This window comes from Rana temporaria, chromosome 2 (genome assembly GCF_905171775.1).
Source record: "Rana temporaria chromosome 2, aRanTem1.1, whole genome shotgun sequence".
NCBI classification, from domain to species: Eukaryota; Metazoa; Chordata; class Amphibia; order Anura; family Ranidae; genus Rana; species Rana temporaria.
In genome coordinates, this window is record NC_053490.1 from 135,426,264 (window position 1) to 135,436,651 (window position 10,388).

General features: G+C 43.6%; 1 protein-coding gene across 1 annotated transcript in view; it reads right to left on the reverse strand.

Moving 5' to 3' along the window:
• KCNH3 (potassium voltage-gated channel subfamily H member 3) overlaps nucleotides 1–8,701 on the reverse strand; it is a 171,746-nt gene extending 163,045 nt beyond the window's left edge. Inside the window, exon 1 of the mRNA XM_040341150.1 lies at nucleotides 8,379–8,701. The gene's annotated coding sequence lies outside the window, so the exon portion shown is untranslated. The remainder of the gene's footprint in view (nucleotides 1–8,378) is intronic.
• Between the last annotated feature and the right edge of the window lie 1,687 nt (nucleotides 8,702–10,388).

Genomic DNA, 10,388 nt, shown 5'->3' on the forward strand with positions numbered 1-10,388 from the left:
CAAATATCTTTTTTTTTTTAAATAACAAACATGTCATACTTACCTCCACTGTGCAGCATGTTTTGCACAGAGTGGCCCCGATCCTTGTCTTCTGGGGTCCCTCGGCGGCTGTCTCGGCTCCTCCCTGCTTCTGATAACCCCCTCTGGGAAGCGCTCTCCAGAGGGGGTTACCCTGCGGGCACGCTCCTGAGTCCTGTATTCAGCGTCCATAGCCGCTGACTACAGAACTCGGCCCCGCCTCCCCGGCCCTCGCATCTTTGGAGTTGATTGACAGCAGAGCGAGTCAATGGCTGCGCTGCTATCCAATGTAGAGCCAAGAAGACCAGGCCGAGATCAAGCACGTTCTCGACGCAGGACTTTCGAGGGCTCAGGTAAGTAACAGGGGGGCTGGTAAAAATCAGATGTTTTTACACCTTAATGCATAGTATGCATTAAGGTAAAAAAACATGAACCTTTACAACCCCCTTTAACTACTTGCCGACCAGCCGCCGTCATTCTACGGCGGCAGGTCGGCTCTCCTGGGCGAGAGCCCGCCATACTACGTCGGCTCTCTTTGCGGCCACTAGGGGCACGTGCGCGCCGCCGGAGGTGCGCGTGCACCCCCCGCTCGTCCGTGACTCCCGTGCGGGTGCCCAGCGATCGCCACCGGGCACCCGCGATTGCTCGTTACAGAGCGGGGACCGGGAGCTGTGTGTGTAAACACACAGCTCTCGGTCCTGTCAGGGGGGGGAATGCTGATCTTCTGTTCATACTATGTATGAACCGAGGATCAGTGTTTCCCCTAGTGAGGCCACCCCCCCCCACAGTAAGAACACACCCAGGGACATACTTAACCCCTTCCCCGCCCCCTAGTGTTAACCCCTTCACTGCCAGTGGCATTTTTATAGTAATCCAATGCATTTTTATAGCACTGATCGCTATAAAAATGGCAATGGTCCCAAAAATGTGTCAAAAGTGTCCGAAGTGTCCGCCATAATGTCGCAGTACCGAAAAAAAATCGCTGATCGCCGCCATTACTAGTAAAAAAAATATTTTAATAAAAATGCCATAATAATACCCCCTATTTTGTAAACGCTATAATTTTTGCGCAAACCAATCAATAAACGCTTATTGCGATTTTTTTTACGAAAAATATGTAGAAGAATACGTATCGTCCTAAACTTAGGAAAAAAAAACATTTTTTTATATATTTTTGGGGGATATTTATTACAGCAAAAGGTAAAAAATATTCATTTTTTTCAAAATTGTCGCTCTATTTTTGTTTATAGCGCAAAAAATAAAAACCACAGAGGTGATCAAATAGGACCAAAAGAAAGCTCTATTTGTGGGAAAAAAAGGACGCCAATTTTGTTTAGGAGCCACGTCGCACGACCGCGCAATTGTCAGTTAAAGCGACGCAGTCCTGAATCGCAAAAAGTGCTCTGGTCTTTGGGCAGCAATATGGTCCGGGGTTAAGTGGTTAAGGGGAGAAAATGTCTCAATTTACCAATATTTAGCCATTGATACTGAACAATTCTGCAATGGGTTGTATATGATTTTTGCATTGTTCTTGGTGATGTAAATAAATGTAACTAAAAACCCCAAAATGTAATGTTTATTACAGTAGTACAACAAAGTACTGTTAGAGATTAACATGAATATATAATAGGGTAGGGTTATAAAAATAATGATATGCAAATGTGAAGCAAATCACAGCACAAAAAAATGAGTGTAGTAACCCACAATATGAGGTGTGCAAAGTACAATAATCCACAGCATTAAGATATGCAAAGTGCAGTAAACCACAGCATGATGGTGTGCAAAATGTACAGCTTCCAAGCTTATGTAAACCCTCACTTTGTAAAACAACCCATTTAGTTGAAAACAGAAATAAATATATAGATATAAAAAATATATAGATATAAAAAAAAACAATATCAATTGAATAAATAAATAAATAATCAATAAAGTGATCACATGCCCTCTGTTCTCAGTTGCATAGGAGCTGAGGGGAGGAGATGGAGCAGCACACTGACCTTCCCAGCGAATAGCTTGGCAGTGGCGAGTGCAGGACAAGTGTGATCATTGGAGGAGAGCACTGAGTTGTCAGAACAGCTAGAGAACTAACTGACCATGGTGTGTTCCCCTGCTGAGTGTGATCAGTTTTTAATAGAAAAGCACAGGGACTGGCAGAAACACCAGGGTTGACACAAAGGAAGCAATACAAAGAGAATAGAATACTTTTTTTATACAAGTACAGTGCATCTGGAAAGTATTCACAGCGCTTCACTTTTTCCACATTTGTTATGCCACAGCCTTATTCCTAAGTGCATTAAAATTAATTATTTTCCTAAAAATTCTACAAACAATACCCCATAATGACAACATGAAAGAAGTTTGTTTGAAATCTTTGCAAATTTATTAAAAATACAAATCGAAAACAAAACCCATGTACATAAGTATTCACAGCCTTTGCTTAATACTTTGTTGAAGCCCCTTTGGCACCAATTACAGTCTCAAGTATTTTTGGGTATGATGCTACAAGCTTGGCACACCTATTTTTGGGCAGTTTCTCCCATTCTTCTTTGCAGGACCTCTCAAGATCCATCAGGTTAGATGGAGAGCATCGGTACACAGACATTTTTATATCTCTTCAGAGATGCTCAATCAGGTTCAAGTCTGGGCTCTGGCTGGGTCACTCAAGGACATTCACAGAGTTGTCCCGTAGCCACTCCTTTTTTATCTTGGCTGTGTGCTTAGGGTTGTTGTCCTGTTGGAACATGAATCTTCACCCCAGTCTGAGATCCAGAGTTCTCTGGGACAGGTTTTTATCAAGGATGTCTCTGTCCATTGCTGCATTTGTCTTTCCCTCACTCCTGATTAGTCTCCTAGTTCCTGCCACTGAAAAACATCCCCACAGCATGATGCTACCACCACCATGCTTCACTGTAGGGATGGTATTGACTAGGTGATGAGCAGTGCCTGGTTTCCTCCAGACATGACGCTTGCCATTAGGGGTGCAATGGATCGTGACCGATCCGTGATCCGTACGGGTCAACCTGTGTGGATCGGCACAGATTGCGATCCGCGGAACGCACTGCCGCAGCGGCCTTAGGAAAGGCCGCGGCTTTGGCCTAGTTCCGGAGCAGTCGGCCATCTTGGTACACCTGGCGGCGGCTGTGCGCGTTGACGTCATCACCCCTCTGCTCGTGGATCTTCTATTCTACAAGAGCGCGCAAAGCGGTACAGTGCAGTACAGTGAGTTGGATCATTTTTGGACTGGATTTTATTATGCCTAAACTATTGGCTAACTAATGGTAATGGCTATTATTACTAATATGTGGGGGCAATGTTATACTAGTACTACTGGCTATTATTACTATTGTCATGTGGGGGCAATGTTATACTAGTACTACTGGCTATTATTACTATTGTCATGTGGGGGCAATGTTATACTAGTACTACTGGCTATTATTACTATTGTCATGTGGGGGCAATGTTATACTAGTACTACTGGCTATTATTACTATTGTCATGTGGGGGCAATGTTAAACTACTGGCTATTATTACTATGTGGGGGCAATGTTAAACTACTGGCTATTATTACTATGTGGGGGCAATGTTAAACTACTGGCTATTATTACTATGTGGGGGCAATGTTAAACTACTGGCTATTATTACTAGGTGGGGGCAATGTTAAACTACTGGCTATTATTACTATGTGGGGGCAATGTTAAACTACTGGCTATTATTACTATGTGGGGGCAATGTTAAACTACTGGCTATTATTACTAATGTGGGGGCAATGTTAAACTACTGGCTATTATTACTATGTGGGGGCAATGTTGCACTGGAACAGTGATGGTGATGACGAGTGGGGGGCAATGGTGGACATTACGTGATGAGTGGGGGGCTGGGGGCAATGGTGGATTGCAGGATGCAGTAATTTCAACACAAAACAGAGCTTATTTGCTTAAATACAGTATTTGTAAATCCGACGGACAGTTTAAATGTTAAAATAAAAGTGAAAATCAGAGGTGTTCTGTCACATTAGCAACCATGTGAGGTCAGCAGGTTTGCTGCGGCTTTTAAAAATTAACATTAAACAGTCCGTCAGATTTCCAAATACTGTATTTAAGCACATGAGCTCTGTTTTATGTTGATCCGAAAATGATCTGTGACTCCTGATCCGAGGATCGATCCGATCCGTGAGTTTTTTGATCCGTTGCACCGTACTTGCCATTCAGGCCAAAGAGTTCAATCTTTGTTTCATCAGACCAGAGAAATTTGTTTGTCATGGTCTGAGAGTCCTTCAGGTGCTTCTGTGTGGCCACTCTACCATACAGGCCTAAATGTTGGAGAGCTGCAGAGATGGTTGCTCATCTGGAAGGTTCTCCTCTCTCCACAAAGATATGTTGGAGCTCTGTCAGAGTGATTATTTGTGTTATTGGTCCCCTCCCTGACTAAGGCCCTTCTCCCAGATTGTTCAGTTTGGCCATGGGGCCAGCTCTAGGAATAGTCCTGATGGTTCCAAACTTCTTCCATGTACAGATGATGGAGGTCACTGTGCTCGTTGGGACCTTCAATGCTGCAGAAATGTATTTGCACCCTTCCCCAGATCTGTGCCTCGATACAATCCTCTCTACAGACAGTTCCTTGGACTCTGGGCTTGGTTTGTGCTCTGACATGCACTGTGGGACCTTATATAGACAGGTGTGTGCCTTTGCAAATCATGTCCAATCAACTGATTTTACCACAGGTGGACTCCAATCAAGTTTTAGAAACATCTGAAGGATGATCAGTGGAAACAGGATGCACCTGAGCTCAATTTTGAGTATCATGGCAAAGGCTATGAATACTTATGTACATGGGATTTTTTCCTTTTTTATTTTTAATACATTTGCAAAGATTTCAAATTGTTCACATTGTCATTATGGGGTATTGTTTGTAGAATTTTGAGGAAAATAATGAATTTAATACATTTTGGAATAAGGCTGTAACAAAATGTGGAAAAGGTGAAGCACTGTGAATACTTTCCGGATGCACTGTACATGGTAAAGCAGGCACATATCAGGAAAATGAAATGTTGGGGTAACATATTCTTTAAGGTGTGCAAAGGTCAATAACCCAAAGCAGAATGATGTGCAAAGTGCATCCACAGCATTATTTTCTAACTAACCCCCAGCCAGAACGGCTCGGATGATGGGGGCAAGCTTACTAAGGATAAACAGGAGGTGAGAAATTCAGGAAAAGAAAAAAAACATTAGAAGGGAAATCGAAAGGAAAAGGTAAGTGAACCAACAATGCACTAGCTTAAAAGGAACCAATTTAGAAAAAAAAAAAACTTTTAAAACCCCTTTAGGGGTGCAAGTTGCAATAACCCACAGCACAATTGAGTGCAAAGTGCAGTAACCAACAGCATCATAGTGCGCAAAATGCAATAACCCATAGCATGATTGTGTACATAATGCAGTAACCCACAAACTGATGATGTATGTGCAAAGTGCAATAACCAGCAGCACGATAGTGTGCAAAGCGCTGTAACTCACAGTACGATGATGTAAGTGCAATAACTCACAGCACAATAGTGAGCAAAGTGCTGTAACTCACAGCATGATGATGTAAGTGCAATAACTCATAGCACAATAGTGCGCAAAGTGCAGTAACCCACAAACTGATGATGTATGTGCAAAGTGCAATAACCAACAGCACAATAGTGCGCAAAGCGCTGTAACTCACAGTACAGTGATGTAAGTGCAATAACTCACAGCACAATAGTGAGCAAAGCGCTGTAACTCACAGCATGATGATGCATGTACAAAGTGCAATAACCAACAGCACAATAGTGCGCAAAGTGTATTAACCCACAAACTGATGATGTATGTGCAAAGTGCAATAACCCACAGCACGATAGTGCGCAAAGCGCTATAACTCACAGTACAATGCTGTAAGTGCAATAACTCACAGCACAATAGTGAGCAAAGCGCTGTAACTCACAGCATGATGACGTAAGTGCAATAACTCACAGCACAATAGTGAGCAAAGCGCTATAACTCACAGTACGATGATGTAAGTGCAATAACTCACAGCACAATAGTGAGCAAAGCTCTGTAACTCACAGCATGATGATGTAAGTGCAATAACTCACAGTACAATAGTGAGCAAAGTGCTGTAACTCACAGCATGATGATGTAAGTGCAATAACTCACAGCACAATAGTGAGCAAAGTGCTGTAACTCACAGCATGATGATGCATGTACAAAGTGCAATAACCAACAGCACGATAGTGCGCAAAGTGTATTAACCTACAAACTGATGATGTATGTGCAAAGTGCAATAACCCACAGCACGATAGTGCGCAAAGCGCTGTAACTCACAGTACGATGATGTAAGTGCAATAACTCACAGCACAATAGTGAGCAAAGCGCTGTAACTCACAGTACGATGATGTAAATGCAATAACTCACAGCACAATAGTGAGCAAAGCGCTGTAACTCACAGTACGATGATGTAAGTGCAATAACTCACAGCACAATAGTGAGCAAAGCGCTGTAACTCACAGTACAGTGATGTAAGTGCAATAACTCACAGCACAATAGTGAGCAAAGCGCTGTAACTCACAGCATGATGATGCATGTACAAAGTGCAATAACCAACAGCACAATAGTGCGCAAAGTGTATTAACCCACAAACTGATGATGTATGTGCAAAGTGCAATAACCCACAGCACGATAGTGCGCAAAGCGCTATAACTCACAGTACAATGCTGTAAGTGCAATAACTCACAGCACAATAGTGAGCAAAGCGCTGTAACTCACAGCATGATGATGTAAGTGCAATAACTCACAGCACAATAGTGAGCAAAGTGCTGTAACTCACAGCATGATGACGTAAGTGCAATAACTCACAGCACAATAGTGAGCAAAGCGCTATAACTCACAGTACGATGATGTAAGTGCAATAACTCACAGCACAATAGTGAGCAAAGCTCTGTAACTCACAGCATGATGATGTAAGTGCAATAACTCACAGTACAATAGTGAGCAAAGTGCTGTAACTCACAGCATGATGATGTAAGTGCAATAACTCACAGCACAATAGTGAGCAAAGTGCTGTAACTCACAGCATGATGATGCATGTACAAAGTGCAATAACCAACAGCACGATAGTGCGCAAAGTGTATTAACCTACAAACTGATGATGTATGTGCAAAGTGCAATAACCCACAGCACGATAGTGCGCAAAGCGCTGTAACTCACAGTATGATGATGTAAGTGCAATAACTCACAGCACAATAGTGAGCAAAGCACTGTAACTCACAGTACGATGATGTAAGTGCAATAACTCACAGCACAATAGTGAGCAAAGCGCTGTAACTCACAGTACGATGATGTAAATGCAATAACTCACAGCACAATAGTGAGCAAAGCGCTGTAACTCACAGTACGATGATGTAAGTGCAATAACTCACAGCACAATAGTGAGCAAAGCTCTGTAACTCACAGCATGATGATGTAAGTGCAATAACTCACAGCACAATAGTGAGCAAAGCTCTGTAACTCACAGCATGATGATGTAAGTGCAATAACTCACAGCACAATAGTGAGCAAAGTACTGTTACTCACAGCATAATGATGCATGTACAAAGTGCAATAACCAACAGCACGATAGTGCGCAAAGTGTATTAACCCACAAACTGATGATGTATGTGCAAAGTGCAATAACCCACAGCACGATAGTGCGCAAAGCGATGTAACCCACAGCATGATGACGTATGTGCAAAGTGAAATAACTCACAGCATGACGGTGTACAAAGTGTAGTAAAACAAAGAATTCAACGTGCAGTAACCCACAGCAAGGTGACATGCAAAGTGCAGTAACCCATAGCATCATGGTGTGCAAAGTGCAGTAACCCATAGCATCATGGTGTGCAAAGTGCAGTAACCCATAGCATCATGGTGTGCAAAGTGCAGTAACCCATAGCATCATGGTGTGCAAAGTGCAGTAACCCACAGCAAGGTGACATGCAAAGTGCAGTATCAAAGCAGAATCTTTTACCAGTTTAGAACAGTGAAAGCCATACAAGAAGATTGTATTGTGGTTAGCTACACTTTGCTTTTTAAAAAATGTCAATTTAGTGTTAAAAGTCATATAGGTGAAATGTTGTACAGTCAAAAAGTAAAAATCCAACATCCTCTTCTCCATATACACAGTAAGATGCATGCATTGTGGTATGTCAGCTAACAGTTCCTGTGTAGCGGTTATTCAGAGATAGAGTAAGGATGGAAACGTGTGAGCAGTGGATGTCATAAGCCTAAAGTGAAATGTGGAAGTGTAATGTGAAGAGAAGGAGGCATCTAATAGGTGTGACACTCTCAGCATCACCTGCACCTTCTCACCTGATGTCCATCTTCTATCAGCAGCAGGTGTAGAGCAAAGGGAGGATGACCACTCCACACCTGTCCCAATGATCAGAAAGAAATCTTCTTTGGGAGTTGCAGCCACCCCCTCCCTCCCACCTGAACTTCTGCATCCAAAATCCTCATCTCCCTCCTCTCCGCATTCCTATCAGGCTCCTGTAGACTGCTTGAGAACAGATTTGCTTTTATTCTCAGCTTGAAGTTTCCATAGTTACTACTGACACACCCGCTTCTCTTAAAGAGACAATACGGTGATCAGAGACTAATTATGATCCTGAGACTCGCTTCACGCTCTACACATCGGAGCTCGGCAGAGTTGTTGGCAGTAAATGAAATGAAAATGTTTGCTCAAGAAGCAGCGAATAAAAAAACCATGTCCATACATTGAACCTTTATCTACAGAAAAATATTGTTTTCATTTTCATATAAACCTCCCCATACAACCAAGTGATTCTCCAGATCACAGGTGTCAAACACAAGGCCCGTGGGCCAAATCTGGCCCTCCAGGCAATTTTATGTGGCCCTCGCACCTCTCCTGCAGCTTCAGGAAAGCTCCAGCCCTCCTCTGGTCCTCCTCCAGACCCTTACTTTCTGATTTCAAGCAATGCATCCAGCTTCTTCCCAGCAGCAGCATAAGGAAAGGGGGGTGCACTGTGATGTAAGGAAGAGTGGGAGACATAATGTCTGATGGTGGGGTGGCTCTTGACATCTAATGTCAAGGGGAGGGGATGCGCTGGACATCTAATTTTACAGATACATCCGGCCCTTTTAAGGGCAATCATAATGCTGATGCGGCCCAGAATGAAATTGAGTTTGACACCCCTGCTCCAGATCTTGAACATTGCTTGTGATAGTTGAGCCATTTCTGATGCCCTAGAGCAGGGGTCCTTAAACTTTTTTTTAACAGGGGGCCAGTTCACGGCCCCTCAGACTGTTGGGGGGCCGGACTATAGTTTAAAAAATATTAACCTATGCATACATCTTATTTGAAGTGCAAAAAAACAGGAAAACACAATACAATATTTAAAATAAAGAACAATTTTAATCAACATAAACATATTAGTATTTCACAGACTCCCCTCATCACAGAACCCCCTCCCCCAACACAGGCCCCCCTCATCACAGAACCCACCCATCACAGATTTCTCTCCATCACAGATCCCCCCATCAAAGATTGCCCCATATTAGGCCCCCCATCACAAACTTCTCTCTATCACAAAGCCCCCCCAACACAAACGCCCCTCCAACACAAAGCCCCCCAACACAAACTCCTCTATATGAAAAAGCCCCCATTAACAGATCCTCCCCATCATAAAGCCCCCCAACACAAACTCCTCTATATCACTAAGCCCCCAATAACAGACCCCCACCACAAACTCCTCTCCATCAAAAATCCCCCATAACAGATCCTCCCCATCATAAAGCCCCCCAACACAAACTCCTCTATATCACAAAGCCCCCAATAACAGACCCCCACCACAAACTCCTCTCCATCAAAAATACCCCATAACAGATCCTCCCCATTATAAAGCCCCCCAACACAAACTCCGATCCATCACAAAGCCCAGAACAACAGACACCCCCCCCCCCATCACAGACCCCCATAACAGATCCCCCATCACAGACTCCTCTCCATCACAAATTCCCACATCAAAAAGCCCCCATAGCAGATCGCCCCATCACAGACTCCTCCCATCACAAAGCCCACCCAACACAAACTCCTCTCCTCACATAGCCCCCCATCACAGACCCCCCCATCACAGATCATGCCATCAATATTACACTGCCGCCCCTTCTATAACATCCCAGCACTCCGCCTCTCTGTCACAATCACAATCACAATCACACAAGACGCAAAGCATGGCAGGTCAGGACAAAGGGCGGGACTTTGCTAGTGAAAGGCAGGTGTTTGATTGCTGAAACCGCCCCGCTGCTTAACTCAAAAGACCCGCCTTTTGTCCGGACCTGTCATGTTTCTCATCTTGTGTG